General features: G+C 42.2%; 1 protein-coding gene across 4 annotated transcripts in view; it reads right to left on the bottom strand.

Annotated features, from left to right (window-relative positions):
- Bach2 (BTB and CNC homology 1, basic leucine zipper transcription factor 2) overlaps nucleotides 1-22,781 on the bottom strand; it is a 339,814-nt gene that overhangs the window by 260,449 nt on the left and 56,584 nt on the right. For 2 of the 4 annotated variants that reach the window (XM_013510777.1, XM_013510775.1), the window contains exons 1-2: nucleotides 21,082-21,117; nucleotides 9,728-9,840 (exon numbers count right to left, since the gene is read on the bottom strand). The gene's annotated coding sequence lies outside the window, so the exon portion shown is untranslated. Of the gene's footprint in view, nucleotides 1-9,727; nucleotides 9,841-20,649; nucleotides 20,845-21,081; nucleotides 21,118-22,781 lie in introns of those variants that run through there. The other 2 variants (XM_005377762.2, XM_005377763.2) reach the window with 2 other exon arrangements.

A 22,781-nucleotide genomic window follows, 5' to 3' on the forward strand; every position in this document is an offset into this window, starting at 1 on the left:
TTGTGTATCAGGCCTCTAAGTACACATTATTAAAGTCTATTAAAGTCTGTATTTAGCAGCATTACTAATGTGCCTTTGGGGAAATTATTACAATGAAACAGCATCAGTCTTTCACAAAATTTTCAATTGTTTAATATTCCTTTTCTGATCTTCAATACATGTGTCTATTTTTAGCTATAATCAGACCTTATCCAAAGTACCATAATCTCAGCCTACAGCTGTCACAACAATTTGTTTATGGGTTGGATTTAAGAAATAACAAGAAATACATGCATTGCTAATTTCATCCAATACTTTTTTCATAACCCATTGCAGTTTTCCTACTGTTCTAATTAACAGATGCTTCTTGATCGCTATGACATGTGATGGCGCTTTACCTAGTTGGCTAGGGTTAGTTATCTTAATTAATTGCTTATGTTTATAGCTAATTGAGGCTAGTCTCTCAAGATAATGCTACCGTATTGAAGGACGAGGGTGGTAAGAAGTTACAAAACTACTCCATAAAGAAGAAAGAAAAACCAAATAAACAAACCAGAATAACATAGAAGCTGTGATTAATCAAATCTAAATGTTTTCATTTAAATATAAACACTGCCATTTATGTGAGACTAGAAATATGTCTTCTAACATTAACTGAGGATTTCCTGCAAATTATGTAGTTTTATATATTCTAAATAGGCATCTCTCCTTTTCTATTTAGTACAGTTCATGTATTAATTTTATCCCACAGCACATATGAGGTTTTTAAAAATGAAGCCAATGAGGCACTTAAACTCCAAAGTCTTCTCTGAAAACGTCTTACAGTAACTGGAATGTTAGGCTGATTTTACAGACAAAGGATAGTAAGTATGAAAAATATCAGCAAATAACTGTGCCCTGTAGTAAGACCTGTGTATCACAAAAAAGGGAGGAAAAAGAGTCCATCTAAAGTACCAGGCACTCATATTAATAAACTGTATTGAGAGGGCTCTCTCAGTTACATATTTCCTCTCCTATACAGGAATTCCATTCTTTGAGATTATACATTTGCAGAATTAGCCAGACTGAGTTGATTGTTGATATTCTAAAAAATGGACAAGCACAGATTAAGTAACTAAATAATCCTGTTTCCAGTTACCAGTTAGCTAAATAGAATGTGACTTAGTCGTATTCCTTAAGGCCTACTAATTGAGAGGGAAGGAGCTGAGGGCTTAGGGAAGACAGAAGCACTCCTCTGCCTCACAAAGAGCAGAACCCACCGGCCTCTTTGTTACAGCTGCTAGCCTCAGACAGGGGCTTGTGCATATCAAGTATGCAAAGGTCCTCTTATGCTGTATGCTGCAGGGCTGTATGGGCTCAGTTCAATATGGCGACACAGAATAAGAGGCCCCAAATTCTGTCAACGTTCAGTTAAATCACAGGGCACTTCATCAGTACGGGGTGGGGAGCAGAGCCTGTTATATCAAGAAAATCCGGGGCTGGGGATTTAGCTCAGCGGCAAAAGCGCCTGCCTGGCAAGCGCAAGGTCGTGAGTTCAGTTCCCGGTACCGGAGAAAAAACAAAAAAAAAAAAAAAAAAAAAAAAGAAAATCCTAGGTGCTTCTCTTTTAAAGTCTTTAGAAATAAGTGTGAACAACATTCCCAAACCAGCCAGCACATTGTCTGCAAGTGCCGCTAAGAAGAACAAGGCGGGAGGGAGCACCCTCTTTCCTGCAGGTGAGACCTGTCCGACCATCAGTAGCTGTCGCCACGTTTTCAAAGAGCTTATCGTGATTCACCACAAGGCTCTCAGACTTGCAATTACATTACAATCATGCCAAAACCTATCCCTTCTCCCTTCCTGGGGCTGTTAGGGGCTTAACCAAGAGTCCAGCTTTTCAACTCTGAAGCATTAATTTACGTCCTCCTACCTGACTGGATTTTCTTTCATCTCTTCTGACAGGGTTGGAGCTGTTGGTGCAGGCCATGTGACTCCTTCATTCAAGACACTGTTGGGACCCTGTGACACTGCAGAGGGTGCGCGGCATCTCAGGGCTGAAGCTTACCTCGAGGTGCTCCCCGACAATTACTCATCTGATTGCCACATGCTCTGTACAGGAAGGATCAGGTTTTCAACATAGGCCCTGGACCATGAAGACTGCTTGTCAGACAAGAAGGCACCAACCACTGCTCCATCAGGTGCATGCTCTGAGATTTGAGGTGAGCCCCGCACCCATGCGAGGTGAGCCCCGCACCCATGGAGAGATCAACTTTAGTGTGTCTCTGGATCAGCAGAAAGGAGGAGATGCCACAGGACTGAGAGAGAGGTGTTGGTGCTGCTCCCGCAATACAAATGACTGAGTAGAGAGCTAATTCTACATAGCTCAGGAAACACTTCTCTAAAATGTGTGTATTTTGTATGTATGGATACACACACAAAAACAAGTTACATGCATGTACACATTTTAAAGACAGCGAACACACATATATTCAGTTAATTCTTTTAAATTTGTCCTCCATGCCCAATTAGTCATCTACTGGATTTCACAGTCAGGTGTTATTTTAAATTTGTGCTCCCTTGCTTCCCAGAAGGAATGATAGTGACACCTCAGTTCACGAACTTAATTTGTTCTATGATTTTGGAAAAGATAGCTATGTTAATGTTTGTGTGGAAAAGATGACTGTGGTCATATTTGCCTCCCAATGCAGAGTTTCCAAACAGAAGTAAATTTTTGCCAAACGCTTCTGTTTTTGAACCAAGTTGTTCACAAACAAAAGTGTTTTTGAACAGAGGTACCATGGTATATTTCTGTTATCTTCCTAATGAATCACTCAGTTTCCTACTGTAATGCGTGTAGAGAACAGAAGCTGGAGGTCTGCAGTCTCCATTTCCATATACCTTACATTCAGCAGAACTTGATCAACCTGTCACACAAGCGCTGCACTGGCCTTGTGCTAACAAGTCTTTCTTTAACCTCTCAGGCTCTATAAAAATGTAGCTTTCAGAAGGACTAAGGGCAATTATTGTTTCAGGATGCAGGGGAGAACAGAAGCCCTTTGCTCAGTTCTCAGGGTCGCAGGTCCATTTCTTGTTGAAGGAGGCCTTGCCACACGCAGGACGCGTCCATCATCCCACACACTGGTTCTCAAACGTTTGCTTCGGGATCTCTTCACAGGCTTACAGATTATCACAAACCCTGAAAACTTTTTTTATTTACATGGATTATTTTTAATCAGTGTTTACCATGTTAGAGATTAAAACTGAGAAATGTAAGAAACGTGAAAACATAAGCACACATCCCAAGAGCTAGCTCGGGGATGATGTCACTTCTACAACACTACACTGGACACTTGAGAAGAATGAAGAAAGGCAAGAAAGGTCTTAGTGTTAAGAAAACAGCTTCGATCTTGCAAGGGGACCACTTGAAAGATAGACTCTTCGTATTCCCCGAAGGGTCCCCAAACCGTAGTTTGAGAACCACTGGTCTTGCTCACATCAGCAATGTGTTTGAACAGGTATGAAGCGGTGACATAAAACTGAGTAAGAGAATGTCATATCCACTTAAAAAAACTTGAGCCACTGAATCAAAGAATAGCATCTTTTCAAAACAGTATTCCTCTACTTGCTATTGTCCCCAAATCATCAGTACATGAAAACACTCCTTCCCGATCAAATGGCAAACAGAAGGACTTTCAGACCATTGTGTGGCCTATCCCCTCCTCTTCTTCTCCCTCCCTCTCTCTCTCCACTAAACTTCTTCATCCAGTTTACCCCAATTGCAAAACAGCCAAAAACGATTTATTTTTAAAACTTTGCTTTTATTCCTGGTCATTCATGAAACGTAAATACTTACGGTAAAAAAGTTGAAAATGCAAAAAAGCATTAAAAAAAGGAAAGACATAAACAGATGTGTCCCATGTGTCTATTGCCTGAGAAAACCACTGTTAACATACCAATCTTTAAATTATGCATATTTTAAAAAGTGTAATTCATATTTCAAATATAATTCAGCACCTTGAATTTAAAAATGTCATTTTTAGAAAGGTACACATTGCTAAAAAATTTTAGAATATATGCACAAAAAGAAGAAAACACTCTTAAAATTTTGCTGTGTATCTGCAATCTTTTTGCTGCATACATACACATGCACCTTTCTAAAACAATGAAATAGTGATCAAATTGTCCATCTTCTTAGGTAACTTCCCAATTTATTTAGAACATCTTTTTCTGTCATCCAGTACTCCTCCACACTCCCATGGCATTTTTTACTATACAGCTGCACCATGGTTACTACCTTAGAAAAATCGCTATTTTAACACTATTGTGATGAGTACCTTAGCTAAATTTTTACACACATTCCTAGCAAATTTCCTGGAGTGAATGCTCTAAAAATGGAATTTCTAGGTCAAATGCACCTATGTTTTAAGCTTTGATACATATTAAGCCCGCCTCAGAATGTGTTTTTATTTTTTCACTGTGCATGAAAGAAATTGATATTCTCAATCCACCAAATAAATTTTATAAATCCTCATTGATTGTATAGGCGGAAAACACCAATATCATTTTAACTTGCATTTCCTTGATTACTGTCAAGGTTGAACATTTTCTTATATGTTATTCAATCACATGTCTTCCTTTATGAGTCTTACCTTTCTGCTCCTTTGTCCATTATCTATTAATTGTACACATTTTTATCTTATTGACTGCATTAATTTAGAAGAATGCTTCATAAAGTAAATAAGTTAATTTTCTGTCCTATACGCTACAAATACGTCTACAGCTTCTTTTGTCTTCTAGACTATTTCAGAATGTCTTCTGATGAGAGTAAATTGAGATTTCACTAGTTAAAGCATTCTCTTTAGTTCTGATTTCTGCCACAGAAATCATTAAGGTTTTTAAGATCATTTTGTCTACTTATATCTTCTTCCATGCCACTAGTTTTTAAGCTGTGTTAAGGCTCTTCTACCGCAACAAGGATTTGGCCACTGCCTTCAGATAAATGACAATCAAAGCTTATCAAATATATGCTGAAAATTTGGTGAAAGCGCTAAAGGTATCCTACAAAGGGGAAGAGCAAGGTCTTTTTTTTTTCCCTTTGGTTTTGGTTTTTTTCCGGTACCAGGGATTGAACTCAGGACCTTGCGCTTGCTGGGCAGGCGCTGTGCCGCTGAGCTAAATCCCCAGCCCCCAAGAGCAAGGTCTTAATGTTTATCATTCACAAGTTCCTTACACTGCATCCAGTAGCTCTGCTAACTTGGTCACCCAGTGGAAAACAAATTTAAATAGAAAAAGTTTTAACATTAGGTTTATGTTTAAATATGAAACCTCTGGACGGGATGACTCTCCCGCGTTTAGCCAAACAGCAAAGATCTTTGTTTTATTCACTGATGTATTTATTGCAAGCACAGGGCAGGCAAGCAGTGTGCAACTGATGAATAAGTGTTGGAGCAGTTCATGTCTTATCAGTTAGAGCTGGGGATGCATGAGATGCTGGGTGGCAGAGCAAAGGGGAGCAAACTGTGGACTTCACTGCTTTGTAGTAAGGAGGTGCAAAGTAAGAAAAACTGTAAATGAAGGCAGAGACTAAGTTTCAGTTTTACTTTTCAGTTGACTGTAGAGATACTGATCTGAGTGTAAACATGAAACCGCTTCCAACCTGGTGCAGTAGGATAGGGTACTAAATACTAGAAAACATTTAAAGAAAAAATTCTGGTGAGCAGATAATCAAGCTAACAATGGCCTTTACCCAGGAAGAGAGATAAAAGGCACTACTTCATTTCACTGGATGCCACAACACTTGTGCAAAGTAATGAAAGTCAGACCTGGCTTTATCTGAAGACAAGGAAGGAACAGTTCTGCAAAGGATTCTTTTTACCTGTGGGGGGAAGGAAAGGATCATTTTGTGTAACAACAGAAGAATCAGTTCTCTTCCAATCAGACGGAGCGTCCTAGGAAATCCAAAGCAGAGAACGGCATATGGCACGCCTTTGTGAAAGCAAGGACCAAAAGGGAGAGAGTAAACAATCATAATCCCAAGGCTGCTAGTACTAGGACAAGGAGATCTTTCAAGAGTAGACCCCCGTCCTGCTAGTGGGGTTTTATGAACTTCAAAGTTGCTATGAAGTGCATGTACATTATCCTGCCCTGCTTGTCCCTATAAAAATCCCAATTGGCCCCTCTTCCAATTCTGGCTATGATTTTTTTTTTTCAAATAACACATTAAAATCCTCCCTTTGTAGCATGACAACATGCATAGAACATAGATAAACCCCCAAATGAATCCTTACTAGCAAACATTTATGTGATACTTAATGTATATATTGATACCTCAGTTCATGAACTTGATTCTTTCTATGATTCTGTTCACGAACTGAATTGGATGAGAACTGAATCAAATTCGATGGTTACATTTTTTTTAATTTTTTATTTTTTTTATTTTTCTGGTTTTTCTCCGGTACCGGGAACCGAACTCACGACCTTGCGCTTGCCAGGCAGGCGCTTTTGCCGCTGAGCTAAATCCCCAGCCCACGATGGTTACATTCAATGTTGACCTAATGGGGAAATTTGATTTGGTTCTCATCCAGTTTGTTTTGTGACCAGAATTGCGGAAAGAATTAAGTTTGTGAACAGAGGTACCGCCGTATTTATATGCTGTGGTTTAGACTTGCAATGTTCCCTCAAAGCTCATGTGTTCAGAGGCAGGGCTTACAGAAGGTTACTGGATTACGGGCCCTACAGCTGACTTGCTGTTAGGAGATGCACCTGGATGAGGTTTTGGTCCCTCACTGGGGACATGACCTGGAAGGGTATGGCTCCCTCCCAGACCCTTCTGTCACTCTCACTTGACACACATGTATTAATGAGGGAATGGTCCACAAAAGGAGAAAGAATGAAAACTACAAAACTTAAAGCTTAAATCCTAATTACTCTATGAAGTTTTTAACCAACATAAAGATTGGGAAGTCAGCTCTCACAAAAAGATCTGAAGAGTCTATGAAAGTAGGAAAGATGGTTTTTCAAATCTGCATGAAGGGCCGGGAGACTGAATGCCCTGAGAAAATATATGACCTTCACTTTCTTTAACACATAAATCACAGATTCTACAACCATAAAAGCCCATTTACAATACTGAAAAGGTAAATCTCTGGGAGGATATCTACTCTGCATAGACCTTATGGACTGAGTATTAGACTGACATATTTCATGTGCTCTGGCCTCGAAAATGGTTGCACACGCATGCTGGGCCTTGATCCCGGGAATGCCTCCTTTCTTCTCTAATGTACCAATGTGCGAGCCAGAGCTGCTCCCCTTTCTGACGTTCCCTCAGACCCTAGCACAGATAGGAGCTCAGGAATGTGAAGAATGAAGGCCCTGCCTGGCGCATGGCAGGGAGTTCATGGGCTTCCCAGTCGTCCTTGTTAAACTAAGAAAAGAAACTGCTAATCCTTTGTTCCCTCGAAGTCGTTCCTATACTTTCTAGAAGGGTCCTCCTTGATTGACGCCCAACAGACCTGCCACTAGCAAACTGCTGTCAGCATCACCCTAGCGCTGCCCTCAAAATCTGCGGCCACCCTCCACCCTGACACTTCTTCAATTTAGGAAGGAAGGAGAGAGAGTGTTACAGTGTGTGTCCAACCAACAGCAGCACACACAGTTCAACTGCCTCCAACTTTCTAGGAACAACTCTACTGAGAACACCAGTCACACCCACAGCAGTATTTCCAACATTCTAACTTACATACTTTGCTGATGAGATAATTCTGTTGTTTTATTAGTGCTGGGAAGAGCTGTTTCCTCCCCAGAGAGTGACCTATTCTTTGTCTTATGCCAAAAAACCACAAGAAAACTGCTGACCTACGGAGGTGACACATCCAGCTTAATCAGTACTCTCAATTAAAATAATAGAAAATAAAGCACTCACTGGTCTACTCAGCCAGAACGTAACTCCCAAGCACAGACACACCCACTGAGACAGTTGAAATTGCTGAGGAGTCTGGTTCCCAGCTGTGTACTGAGAGCAAATCCATGACATCAGGTCCCGAGTTGCCCTAGAGAATCTTAGGTCAGGCTGTCAGAACAAACTTGCGTGTGAACACAGATTTCCCAGGAGTCTTCCCAGCTTTTCAGTACACCACTCTAAAGAATAGAAGCCAGGATTTGCAGTGACAGATCGCCTTCCCCACCTCTAATCATACTGTGGGGCAGAAACCCGCCCACCTTCCAGAATTCCTAAAGTTGACTTCTGAAAGAATGCTGAGCAGTAAGTAGTTAAGCCTCGGCAAGGAGGGGGGCTGCTGGGAGTTCTCAGCACAGGGTTGCCTTCTCTTTAGCTTGGCGCAGGCAAACGAAAACCTCTCAAGCACAAATGCGTATTTTTTTCCTGGTCTCTTCAGGCAGAAGCAAGCAAGCACAGCTGTCTGTAAAGCTTCCACACAGAGATAAAGTGTGTGCAGGGGCTGCTTCCCACAACTTCCAAACACTCAAGGGGTCGGGAAGCCTCCCACCCTTGAGAAGGTCAGATAAACGGCCATGAGGAAAGTCACCAGAGGGAAGAGGATCCTTAGTGTAGAAAACTCAGTGAGTCTAATGGGCTTTTTGAAGTCTAGGGAGTCTAATATCTCTTCAACAGCAAATCACCTAAAAGTGCTGTGCAACTGTACCGCAATTCACATCAGTTTTTGCAGGTCTCTGCAAGTGTCCCTCTCCTGTTTGAATGCTTGAACGGCTCACAGGATCTGGCCCTTCTCTCTGCTTCTGGGCTCAGACTTGGTCACTTTCACTTGCAGGAGCTGTCAACCAGAGTTTGATTCTGCCACAGGGCCCTGGACAATACCGAAGATGGTTTTTGTTAGGACTAGAATGTAGGGGAAAGGGTTGCTACTAAAAATCCTGTAACGCGGGTGTCATGGTTGAGAAGCCTTGGTCCAGCCACATGAAACTCTTTGCCAGACTTTTTCATGTTTTCAAGCCTGCACACAAGCTGCTTCCTCTATCTAGAGTGCCTTGTCCCATCTTCTCTGCCTGGGAAATTAGTATGTCCTTCCTACCCAGGATTCAACTCTACACGTCACCTCTTCTATCTCGCCCTTCCTAGATCCCAGAGTTAGATGTTACTTCTGTGCTTCCAGACCCAATGAGGTACATGTCTCAGAACACTCACCACACTGATCCCAAATAGCCTACCACTTGTGAAAGACTTCACTCACTCAAGCCTTCTTCATCATTATTATCAGAATGCCCATCTGAAAAATCATACTCCTCACCAAATCAGAGGCTAAGTGAAAACACTGCAGATGTTCCTTGCACTCTTTGCAACTATGTCTGAGGGACACAAGTGTCCCCAAATAAAAAACGACAGCAAATATTTACCAAGTGCTAGGATTGTGGACAGGCACTGTATTAAGCAATAGTACATCCATTACTGTAACTCCTTTCATCCTTACAACCATCCTGTGAGGTCAGGATACCATTACTAGCATTTTTCAGATGTGAAAACAGAAACTAAGCCACCAATAGTCAAATCCTTCAGACACACAGAAGCCTCTGGAAAACACAACTGATAACTCCAGAGAACTATCCAATTATGCAGTTGCCACCAGCTCTTACAACCCCTTTTGAAACACTGCTCCTGGGGATGATACAACTCTCTAACCACTAAAACATCTTCCAGAAGGAGAATCAGCCTCTTCACCTCACATGATAAAAGGATTATGCCCACCACAGTACCATAAGGAAAAAAACACAAGTGCTGACTCAAAGCACCTCTTACCTTGTTCATGCTGTATGGATGGGAGCAAGGGGCCAGACATATCACAAAGTGAGGCAGCTTTTGAAGATTCTCCTTGTTCCTGGAGCCCTCACTTCCTGAAGCAGGCAGCTGCACTGTAAACACAAAGAAGAAATCCATGAGCTCGTACTCAGGGAGGGTCTGAGCAGTCCTGTGCCATGGATCCTCCTGCCTCCTGTGAGGACCATCCTGCCGTGATTGCAATGATTCATGTCTTTGCCATCCAACTTGGTATTGGTGGCCAAGGGAGAAGGATGGGAGGGGGCTTCTAAGTCCTCAACTGCACTGTTGGGGAACAGGGTAAGGCAGTGAAGTTGGCACACAGTGGTGCTGGTTACATGTTAACTCCTTGCCCATTTTAAGAGAGTCAAAGCTCAAACTAGAAAGTAGCTAGTACAAACTGGGGGTTAAGTTTTTAATTTTATGTAATTTGAATTAACTTTAAATAGTCAGTGCGGTTAGTGGTTACTATATTGAAGAGTGAAGCTCCAGACGGTGACACCAAGAGCCTTAAGGCATGCCTCTGGGACCGAGTATGCCAGTGGCCAAGAAAAAGATAGGAATTAAATGCTTAAAGTGACTGCAGATTCACAGGGATAATATTCATTGATTCAGTAACTACTTTTTTGAGCACTTACTATGGGCTGGATACTGAGGATTTAGTGATCAAAAGGCTAGAGAGGCGAATGACTGAGGGGCTTCTAATTCAGGGTATGATTTCCTCAAAAACTGCACTAGCAGCATTGCTGTGTACCAGACCCGAGGGCCTCTCCCTGCTGCCCACAAGGAACAAAGAAATAAGCACAGGCTGCAGCTTGACTAGGTCACTACCAGGGACTGGTCAGTAGACCCTTTCACAGAGCTTTGGAAAGCAACGTCCCATCACGGAATTCAGGAAGTCGGTTTTCCACAGGCCAAGTGAACCAAACAATCCAACACCCCTAAATGGAATACAGTCTCTGCTTTTACTCATGTGCGGGTTCTTTACGTAAGATTTTTAATCCAATTGAATTACATTTTAGAGTAAAATAGTTTGTGGTAGGGTTCCAAGAGTCTTAATTTGTCACATTTTAAACACAAATAAAATGTCTCCAATCACTTAAGTAGATCTGCAGCCTTTTCCTTTGAATGATGTTTACAGGATATACCTGAGAGAACAAAACATTGTAAGATGCCTTATCACCTGATTGGTACATTATTTTTTCAGGCTGCATCTAAGAAGAATTTATATATAAGAACCTTCCCATCAAAAATGGAACTGGAAGTGTAACTGCAACTGCAGTGCTTTTAAAAATTAAAAATGCATTATTTTACAATAAGAACATAGAATAGGTTCAACATGATAAAGAAAAGGTATTTCTAATCCCACTAGCCAACCACAATTATCTTTAACTCAGTAATTTGCTAAATGAGTCCAGGATATGGAGAAGTCTAAGGCTGGATTGCCTTTATTAACATCTTTCACTGCTGAGAAAATGATTTTGCAATTATATTTTTCAGAGATAAATTCCTACTTCACATACATTACTATTCTGTGAGCACAGTATTACTTTTTTTCATAAATCAGAAGATAGGACAGCTAGTTGCAACTCGCTGTAGACAAAAGATTCCAAAGAAAATGCCACATGCAGTCATAGCAGTAACACATTTTAACAATGATGTACAAGGAAGGGGAGATCCTGCAATTCCGATTCTTCAGCATGAATACATCCAAACATCTCCATGTGTACATGACCCCCGGGTAATCAAGGCTTCGAAGTTAAGAATATTCAGTGTCTAATTCCTATCAACCTAAAAATGGCTGAAAAAAATTATGCGACCTACAGCCTAGCAGCACTTAACTAGAAAGCTTGTCCCCACGTCTTGTAGAGACGCCTGATGTTACAATTCTGTTAGAACATTCACAACGTTATTAACATAGGAAAGTGGCCACAAGGGGAAGATCACAAGCAGATGAGGAATCCCACCCAGCTCTAACCATGACAAAGTCTGGGTTCCCTCAAAGCTTAGGTACTCCGCTTACACTACATTCATTCTGGATCTCTCTCTATACCACACCCTGTGTTCTTGTCATTTTCACACATCATTATACAATCAAGCCAGAAGGCTAACGTTTCTTTGAGGGAAATATTAGTCACACAGAAAGCTCCTAATAAATATTCTGAAGTTTTTCTCTTTGTTCTCACAGAGCCTAGGATGACACAGCCTCTTAACATAGGATCTAAAAAAATTTGATAATTACTTCTGAGCATCTTTGGGGCTTTGGTAAAAAAGGAAAATCTTCTAATATCAGGGTAGTAAATCTTTTTAAAAATATTAAGACTATCACCCAGCTAACTAGTATGTAAAACTCCACAATGGACACTTATATTAATGATCTAATTTAGTAGTGATGTTAATCAGAGGAGTAGTTTTCCTAACCACATAGAAGGTAAAAATATTCTTCTTGGTCATGCTGTAATAAGCAGTAAACCTGGACAAGAAGTGATTTTGTTTTAAGACACTATGGAATTAAAGGATGTAAAAAGACCACAAATGAAAAATAAACCCAACCCTCTCCCCATCGATAATACACATACATCCTTCAAAAAAACCACCATTAACAGAAAACATTTCAGAGAACAGATGACAGTTTTAGAAACTGGGTCAATTTGCTTCTGGACAGCAACCAGAAAGACTGGCCTTGTTCTCGCAAGTATTTTCCACGTCCTTGAAACAGAGAGAACCTGGCTGTCTTGCAGCAAATTCAGTTTATGAAAAAGCAGAGCAAAATATTCAGGTCAAAAAACAGACTGCATCTTAAAAATGAAACATTAAGAAGAAAAGATCCTTGAGTTACCATGGTAGAATTCAGGGGTTTTCTTTTTATTCTATTTTTTAACCTTTCTTTTTAATCTTTTAAGAAGTTAGAGTCTCCTGGTACTGACCAAAAGGAAAGGACAGATGCTGAGGGTATCTGAGAAAGGGATCCTGAGAAAGCCAACTCCATAAGCCAATGTGTGACATCTACTCAGCCGACCCTAGCAGAGTTTGTGCGGTGAACAATAAAGCTTGTAGTTAATAGTAGACAACTACAGGTACATGAAATGTAATCCATCTTTAGAGATGAGCAGAAATGAAGATAAGTAGGCAGCAGAGACAGGGTAAGGAGAAGGGGAGAAGGGGGCAGGGAGTGTAGCTCAGCTGTAGAGCACATGCTCAGCATACATGAGGTCCCGTGTTCAACTGGCAGTGTGCGTGCGCGCGCGCGCGCGCACACACACACATACACACACACAATAAAAGGGAAATGAAAAGATCAAAGACAGGAAGAAAGTCAGGTGGGTAAACACCTAGACACAGCTTTGGTGATACAGCCAAGCACCCTTCACTAGCCAGATCTTTGCTACAATAGGGACCAGAGATTCAGGCTCCTGGTGACAATTCCACACCCTACGGCATCTTTAGGGTTATACACTTCCACGATGTGGGTGTCAGCAAGTGAGAGCCAGAGAAAAGTGAAGACCGGGTCTACCTGTTTCACCACTATTTATTTACCATTAACCTCCACCTACCACGCAGAGAGTCCACATGGCTTACTGGGATCACTGCTAAGGTGGTGTAGAGGTACGGTGAGAACAGCGTAAGCCGATTTTATTCCTTCCTCCTTGTTTTAAGAGAAGCTTAAAAGTGTCAAGAGCTGTTTCTTTGTGGATTATGTCTTGGTCCTTGAAAATGCAGTTAATACTTATTGCCAGAATGGAATATGATGACCTGGGTTTTTCTTCACCTCCAATTCCCCACTTCCCTCTGAGATGTTTATTCTAGAAGCCTTTTCTCAGAGCCGGGTAGCTTGAGCGCTCTGAAGGGATACAGGCCAACAAGAACAAGCAAATCATGCTTCACAGTGTTAAAGGTCTCCCTGGCTTTTTGATATAATGCACCCTGAGGCCAGTCTGTGGAATGGGCTCATCCCTCCTCCCGCCACCACAGACAGCAGCACACGCTGAGGCCTGGTGCATGAAGACCCATGACAGACCCAAGAGCTTGTAGGGAAGGAATAGTGAAGCAATAAAGAAGAGCAGGCTTTGGACAGAAAGGGCAGAGAAGAATCTAGAGGAAAACCCAAAATTCTAGAACTTAGGTGCTTGGGCAATCAGCTGAACAGGTGAGAAAAGTATTCTTGGTTTCCTCCTCCTGTTTTTATGATTAGAGTAACCAGGCTCCTGATTACTTACAGTGTGAGAAATTAAGTCCTGACAAGCTTCAACCGGAATCCTTGTCCAAGATTAAATATAAGGCCACTGTATTACAGAAAGCCCCACCTCTCCCTTCTGCAATAAGGCACATGGTGCTGGGAGTAATAACCTAAGGCAAGGGAACAAACACACGCCAGCCCCCACTTCCACCCCTCTCAGCTGGCTCACTCCTTCTTTCCAAAGGGGAAGCGGAGGAGCCTTCGGAGCTGCTCACAGGTCCTTCTCCCTCCTCCAAGTTATACAGCAGATGTGTGGTTCTGGTTCTGGAGGACCACACTGAGGCAGCAAACACTTCCTAACATACTTTTGCCCCAAGAGACTGACAGTGTTTGCCATATGCCTTATTCCCTTGTGCGCACCTTCACTGCACAGCAAGGGAGACATACATCCTAAGCCAGGTGGACAAGAGTACCTGCCATCACCATCAACCCAAGGCCTTCCTCCCCAAGGACAGGGGAGGTGGCCTGAAAATTCATACTGTGAATTTTAAATAGTACGTAACTTATAGCTCAATAGGAAATTGCAATAAGAAGAAACAAGAGGATTATAAATTATAAAGAAGAGACACACTTCTAATAACCAAAAACTTGGTCTGAGAATCAGATAAGGAGTAGCACTTTCACATGACCACTTCTGGTGCCCGTTCAAGGAGATCTTATAGTCAAACCACACCTATAGCTAGTGCTCATATTCAGGACTATCACTATAAAAGGCAAGCTCAGTCTCCCAGTCATTGAAGGTTGTCTGAAATTAAAGGCATGGTACTGAAGAATCCCCGTGAGGTAACTTGGCCCAGCTCACTTTCCTTGCCTGGGTGACAGCCTAAACCTGGGGGTCACAAATTCAGATGCTGACAGTGGTCGAGAAAGAGTAAGATGAGTAAATGGTCAAGCTGGGGGAGACAGTGAGGAGTCACTGAATCTTCCACTCAGCACCAGCCCAGCAAAAACAGGGGCAAGGTGTGTGTGCCCAGAGTTACTGATATTCAAGAAAGCCAGGAAATCAAGATACTGTATTAAAACACTTGCTTATTTAACGTTAGAAACTTATGCTAATACTTTTGAACTCTAGCAGGGATTGGATTTGACAGGTCAGCACGCAGTGTCTATTGTCTATGATCTCAAGTTGCCAGGGGATTCTCCCTTTAACTCTCCAGGGCTGGATGTTCTCACCCTGTCTCCTGACCCCTCCAAGGCTGCACTGCTGTGGCGTCACCAGGCACAGAAATCCCAGGGAGAGAGAGGGTAAAGCAAGGCTTGGGAGTCAGGTTAGTTGCAACATCAGCTCTACTTCTTGGCAAGAGTGTGTGGCAAGCTGTTGACCCTCTGTAAGTCTCTGTTCCTTCCTCCCTAACACTGGGGGAAAGTCTTAATACTGCCCAAGACTGTTTTGGAGACTAAATGGCGTATCATAAAGAGAAGTGCCTGACACATCGTACTCCAAGATGGGCCCTTCCCTTCCTGCCCCTAGCTCCCACCATTCATAAAACCTCATTCTGCATTAAATTACAGGTGTGTGTGTGTGTGTGTGTGTGTGTGTGTGTGTGTGCATCACCCTGCTGGATTATTCAAACAAAGAAAACTTTTGTACCCAAACAGTGAGAACCCACTCTACTGCCTTACACACAGCAGGCACTGACTGCATATGCTGACTAGTGTATAATGTTTAGGAAGATTTTGCTTAAATTCAGCACCAGTTGAGCCTATTTCCTTTCATTCTATCGTCTTCTATTGCTTTATTATTAACATCTATTTTTGCCCCTCATTTGGCCAGAATATTTTGAGACTAAATGAAAAAAAAAATATTGAAGCATTTTCTCCCAAGAAGACTGGCATCAGTTTAGGTCAGCAGGGGACCATCTGTATATACTACTAGGACCATACCAACACTCTTTTCATGTTCATAATAAAAAAATACATTAAACCCAGGAGATTCTACCATCTTGTGATATATAAAGAATCATACTTTAATTTTAGCTCTCTCAACTCACGTTTGCCAGTGGTACATGTCACCACGAAGGGTATCCTTCATAGCCGCTCCGGATCCACTTAACCACTTTATTGTGACGGCCTAAGTGCATTAATCTAGGATAAAGGTTTACCAAGCATGCCTGACTGACCTAGGTTTCTCTGGATTTATGCTGATAGCATCTCACAGCCCTCCGAACAATTTCAGCTTCACTCTCCCTTGGGGGTGAGGGGTGCTACACTCTCCTGGCAAATCCATTTCCTAGTGTTTGGTGAGAAGCCAAAGTAACAGACAGCCTAGTGGATTACTTCAGAATGACCTCTAAAAAAAGAGCAATTGTCAAGGAAAATCGCTAGGAAGGCACCTCTTTAAAAAAGTTGGAGGGAACCAGTTCTCTCTTCAATAAAACATTGCTAATCATGAATTTACTTTCAAGAAGAACTTGAGTATGGGCTGTGCAAGGGGAGAGTATCTTTTTTTTTTTTTTTTTTTTTTTTTTTTTTTTTTTAGGGGGGAGAGTATCTTAATGGGAGGTAGTGCTTACAAGTGAAATTCATCTGCTTTGTAAGCAAGAGTGGGTCTTATACCTTATTCCTCTGGGAAGAAACTTTTGTTAATACCCCAAAGAAAGCTTTATTGAGAAGATGGGCTGTGGTGAAAAGGTATCTCGGGATTCACTATTAACCTCTTCTTTCCTGGGGACTCAGATATTGCACTTCCCATTACCAGCTTCTTTGTAGCAAGACGTGTTCCTTTGGAGGGAGAATCACCTGCTGGGTTATTAAACCTCTATACAGGCATCTAGTGTTTGCTTCCACCGGGGCCAAGGGCATTCAGTGGCCCCCAACTACTTTCCCTGTCAAAGTAACTTAAGTTTCTACCATGCAGGTGGTGGAATTAGGAACCCTATAGCCATTCAAGTGCTACGACAGTTTCCATTCCCAGCCCCCCACACACTCTGAGGGGAGCTCTTCTTGCCCCCTTGAACAAACAATTCCCGTCTTGAGTATGAATACCACAGCCCTTAGACCCTTGGGCCAACTGCAGGTTTAAAACACAGTTCAATGGCATCAATGTCATTTGGTACTTGATGACTTCCCTTCCTGTTCTGGAATTTATATGGACTTGGAAGTATTTTATATTTTACACAACATACCTCAGGATTTTTGGAGGGTGTCAAGAGTGGGCCAGGCTATATCAGCTCAATGGAGTATATACAATTCTGTCAGAAATGCCCACTTTGTGCTTCTCTAAAGGCAAATCTACCACATTTGGAGCTCTCATTTAATCTAGATCTACAAATGTTATCTCTGTAGAATAAGCTATATTGTTATGACTCATTCCTTAACCTAACTCAGCCTGTTAGTAGAGTGATGTTGGATTGGGAAGAGCTTAACGGTAGCCCAGGCCTTGACAAACCTACCCTTACCAACATCAACCAGTCAGGTAGTTTCCCCAAGGAAGCAGGGCACCTTCTCATGTTCTGTACCTGAGAAGGCCTATCTCTGGTTCTGAGGAAAGAAGTCTGCCTTATATTCACAATTTTGTGATTTAGCATTTTTTGGTAGGATGAGAAGCAAACGTGGCCCAAAAAGAAACAAGGGTGAAATCACCTCATCAAGTCCTGCTATTCTCCATCAGCAGCCAAGAGAATGGGCACAAAAATGGCCCCAGCTGCTGACCTGGAGGCCATGTCCCCGTGGTCTCCTTGATTTCATTACAGCAGCCAACACTAGTCCCCACAAAACAAGCAGAGGAAATTTATGCCTGCCTTAGCTGTGGAGAACTCTACACTGCTTCCTAAAGAGAGTTCCACCTTCTGAGACCACAGCCACTGGGATGGGGAGGATGTTGGCTTTGTTCCCAAGGGAGCACTGCTGCTGCCACTTTTCCTTCTTTCTGGGGCTGCACACAAAGGCAGTGAGTGTGAAGCCCAGGCCCTCTGCACTGGCTCCTACTGAGAAGCTCCTTTGCTGCTGACGTCATCATCCCCAGGCTCAGACATGGGGCCATTTCCTACCGAGTAGCTCTGGGAAAGTCACAACAAGGCAGCTTTGAAGGATTCTACCTGTTAAGGCCAGAATTCCAAGAATGAGAGGTTCTGCTGCAACAAAACTCCACGTCTTCTGGTGGAGAAAATTTCTCTCTAAAATACTCCAGCCTGCACTTTGGAAAACTTTACCTAACTTGGGATTTCCATTTAAAATGACAGGAGAATGGGCGTTTACCTATGAGCTACAAGCTCAGCTATAAAGTAAGTGCTTAGCATGCATTAATTCCTGGGTTCAGACTTCAAGACTGTACACACAAAAGATCCGAGGTAGAACATTACAGAAATAATGAAATGCCCACCTCAGCAGGTAGAAAGTGAACTGCTAAACCAAAATAAGAATGTAGAACAGAGCAACGGTTCTGCGCTGGCATGACTTCGGCCTTCCCAGGGGAGAGGTGGCAATGTCTGGAGACCTTTCTGGTGTCACTACTAGGGGAGAGTAGTTCTGGCAACTAGTGGGTAGAAATCAGTGATACTAACTCCTGCCATGCCCAGGACAGGTTCCACAATAAAGAATTCTCTGGTCTAAAATATCAATAGTGCTGAGACTGAGAACCCCTGATCCAAAGAGAACACTCAAAGATGGGAGTAGGTTTAAAGCAAAGCGAACTCAAATCCCATTATAATAACATTTACATCAAGCCATTTGGAGTTCCCAAAGTGCACATAGTAACAACCACAAAAACTTAGCAGTTCTCTCCTCAAGCAAAATAAATGAAAGCTGTCCCTTCCTCAGAGTAAGATCACTAGCATCACCTGAGAAAAGGTGGAAAGGCTTCAGTGCTACTATCAGCAGCACTGTGTGTGTGTGCCAGTTCCAAGGGGTGACCTGAGTACCTACTATCAAAATTCAAGGGTGACTGCTCACAAAAGGAATTTACGAGCCATGATTACCGAAACCATACAGACAACCCAAGTACGTCTAGGTCTGGAAAAAATGGCAAAAAATTTCAACGTTTACAATACTAAAAAAATAAGAGGAACCATGGTGATGTTGGCGTACATTCTAGCATGGCTAAGGAGAAAAGGTTGTACACTAGGGATCCAAATAAATGCAGAATTGCAGAAATGCATAATAATGAAAATAATACAGTGGATATTTTGAAATGTCCCCTGTTTCTAATTTTCTGTCCCTATCTCCATGTACTGTGTATCCTCTACACAGTTTTCATTACATTTGGTTGAAGAATATACATTTAGATAACCCAGTCATTATTTTCTTGTGAATTCTTTCATTCCAGCAAAAGAAGGGGGAAATCCCATTGAAGCACAGCTAATGCATGTAAGCAAATTTGAAGAAAAATTTCATGAATGAGCGGGGACAAATTTTTAATGGAATGTCTTAAAGGCTTGTGGTATAAACAGTAAACAAAACTAATACTGTTTACCACAATGTAGGAAATCAGCCTTTTAAAAAAAAAAAAAATGAATACCCCAAAAGCTAAGGGAAAATGAATACCACACTAGGCGAAAATGACCCCTTCCTTGGCATTTCAAAATCATTGTTCAATTCTTCTTGAGCAAAGAAACCGTAGTAATGGCTCTATTCTACCTATCACAGCTATGGTACACCTCGAAGCAAGTCTCCACAATACCCACTTTCTTCCCTCCACTCAAGTCCTACTAAATTATCTCTGGAAACCATTAACCAAGAGTTCTACTCCAATTTTCCTCTTCTTCTTCCCCTTCTGCTTCCTCAGTCATGCTGGCCTCAGGACAAAGCAAACTTGTATTACATCACAGAGCAAACCCATTTTCTCTAAACCAGCTCACTGGTAGTTTACTGCTACTGGAACCCAATGCTGTCGACAGTGTGATCTTTGTTTGGTGGGTGTTGCTTTAAAAAAAGTGTCCCTATGCCCCTCCTTCCACTTTTAAATAGGGGTGAGCTGTTGGAGGCGCCTTTCTAGCCTTGCTCCACCCAGCTCTGTAAACTAGACATTACCTTATACACAAATGACTTTAAGGCATTCCTCAGTCTAGCTGCCTTGCTGCAAAATTCCTGCACTCCCAAGCAGCCAGGGCAGCACACTCTCCGCTGGCTTCCCCTCCTCTCTCTTCTTGCCCACCCTCTTTTTCTTCTTCTTTTCTTTCTTCTTCTTCTTCTTCTTTTTTTTAATTTCCACTGCCTCACTGTGTTTTTGTGTAAATGATCTCACATGACTCAACAAATCCATCTGCCTGAAGCAGGCCAAGTCTGGAGCCCTCCCAGGAGGGAGGAGAAGAATTGCTTTGTGGAAAGGACCTGGAGCTCTGCCCTTTCTCTGGCTCGAATTACCCGCCTGTCAGGCCTGACGGATTTGGCTAAAAATAAAAGGAAGCAGGCCGTGAAAAGCAGATGAATGGGCTCAGCAGTTCCTTAGATAACACAGGCCTGCTGTTGCCCAAAGCTCCCCCAAACAGAAACTTCAAATGTGGGGCCTCTGCAGGGATGTGGCTTCCAGGGGAAGGGGACTTGCAAACCCACTGGAGTGGGGGACGTGGCCAGCGTGGGGGATTTTGTTGTTAGCACTTCCCTCTGTGCTGGGGTAGGGTGTCAGTCTAGTACAAAAACGTTCTCAGGAAACAGCAGAGCTCAGTGCAGTGAAGGCTTGGCTTGTAAAACTGGGGAGGGGTTTCCACTGCGAAATTATTTTTCTCCTTACCTCCAACACCAGACATTTTCAGCTTCCCTATGATGTCACTTCTCCGTTCAGAGCCAGCAAAGAGCTAAAAGTCCTTCTTGTAAGTGTATGCCCAGGGCCCGCAGTGGGTATTAAGCACTTAGGTTGGCAATGTAATGACACACTGTAACAATCTGTAATATGAAGCAGTCAGCAAAGCCCTGGCTCTGAAAGCTATTTCTCCCGACCATTAACCATATGTTTGGCTCCTCAGATAGCCAAGCGGGTGTTCCAGCTTACCATCTGGTTTCTATCCACACAAGCAACTGCAAAGCACAGGCTACGTCCCTCTAGAGCTGCGTGTTTCTTTTTCATTCTTTTCCACTTTTCCCTGCCCCTTTCCTCCTCCCAGCTCCTTTGGCTTCCCTCCCTAAGGAATTCTCGGCCATTCATCACATGCAAAGAAAACTTTACCTGACATGGCAGCGGCAGAACCATTAAGAATGCACAGCTGTATTGTAAACACGCCAGTGATCCCTTTACTATCCGCAGAATCTGTACGAGTCTGTCCCTACCCCCTTCCCTACGTCCTATCCAGCGCTGACACTTGATCCAACATGTTAAAAATAGGTACATTCTTGACACATCCAAGGGCTGTGATGCCCTTCAGAGTCACTTCATATTCTTCGAGTGGGACTTACACACACACACACACACACACACGCACACGCACACGCACAGTTTGCTTCTGCATTCAATCTGCCTGCTGTCAGTCTCACACAGGATGACACAGCTCTGACTGCAAATAGCCACCCTAACTACAGAATTTGATTTCTCCTTCTGCCCTAAAACATTCCATTCCCTAGTATATACCTTTTGGGAAGTATTTTGCCCCTAAAGAGCCTAGACTAAGACATATGACATTTTAGAAAAATAAAAACATGCTGCAATTTTCAACAAACTGATAACTTGCAAAATTTATGCTTCCTTTTGTCTATATTTTTAATAGTATATTAAATGATGTGGAACCTGCTATTGGAATTAGCAGGGTGTTTTTCCTCAGTGTTTCCCAAATATTTGTCCCAGAGCTTTTCCTGTTAGAAAAGAATGTGAAGGATATATGATTCTAGATCTAATGTGATAGTAGATCATTGTGCTCCTTGTTGCTATAGAATGATGTCTACGATTTAAGCCCATTTTACTGCATTAGGAAATTTAAGTTAATTATTTTACATAATCTGTTTTTAAAAAGGCTGGTTTCCCACATATCAAGAACAAAAGGAAGACTATCATTAAAAAGTGATTAACTCAGAAGTCAGATTTTATCAACCCGGGAGCAGGAGGGAGGGTCTGTCAGGGGAGAACTGTTTACTCAGGCTAACAAGGGTACCAAGAGGGCCACTACCTGTGCCCGTGTCTCAGCCGCTGCCCTGTCAGTTCCTATTTGCATGATCTCAAATAGGTGCGGTGCTGGCTATCTCTACAATTAAAGGAACATTAAAATTATACTGCATGCAGGTTTTAGAGAAGGACAGAAAAGGGAATTTTTAAATTTGAGAAGCTTTAGGAAATTGTCCATTGGTGATGAGTCCTAGGATATGCTAAATTTGGTCCCCAACGCCATCATACAAACATATGATTATATTAGTTTTATTCTCAAGAAAGGCAATAACATACCATAATTAATAGACTGAAAAATTATTAATTCAAAATTTCAACATTTTAATAGCTGACTGCCTGTTTCTTTAAGCGCTACAGAATCATTTATTATTAGGTGTTCATGCTTTTCATAACTAACTGGTGCCTGGGCCCACTTTCCCTAGCTTCATTGTATGGGGATCCCTGGGTGGGCCTGGACATCAGTCTACTGAAAAGCTGTCCAGTCACATCAGCTAGAGCTGAAGAGTCTTGCTCCATGTGAACTGGGATGATACTAGAAACCACTTCATCAAACGCAGAATGAAATCACTGCAATGGAACTGCAACTGAACGTTAGCACAGTGTCTTTCAGACATGTTTAGAAGTAAACTCTTCCATCCAACAAAAACCTTACACGAAATCTCTATAAACATAAATAAGTAGGGGGCTGGGGATTTAGCTTAGCGGCAAAAGCGCCTGCCTGGCATGCGCAAGGTCGTGAGTTCGGTTCCTGGTACCGGAGAAAAACCAAAAAA

The sequence above is a fragment of the Chinchilla lanigera genome, unplaced genomic scaffold (genome assembly GCF_000276665.1).
Source record: "Chinchilla lanigera isolate Chin_1 unplaced genomic scaffold, ChiLan1.0 scaffold00010, whole genome shotgun sequence".
NCBI lineage: Eukaryota > Metazoa > Chordata > Mammalia > Rodentia > Chinchillidae > Chinchilla > Chinchilla lanigera.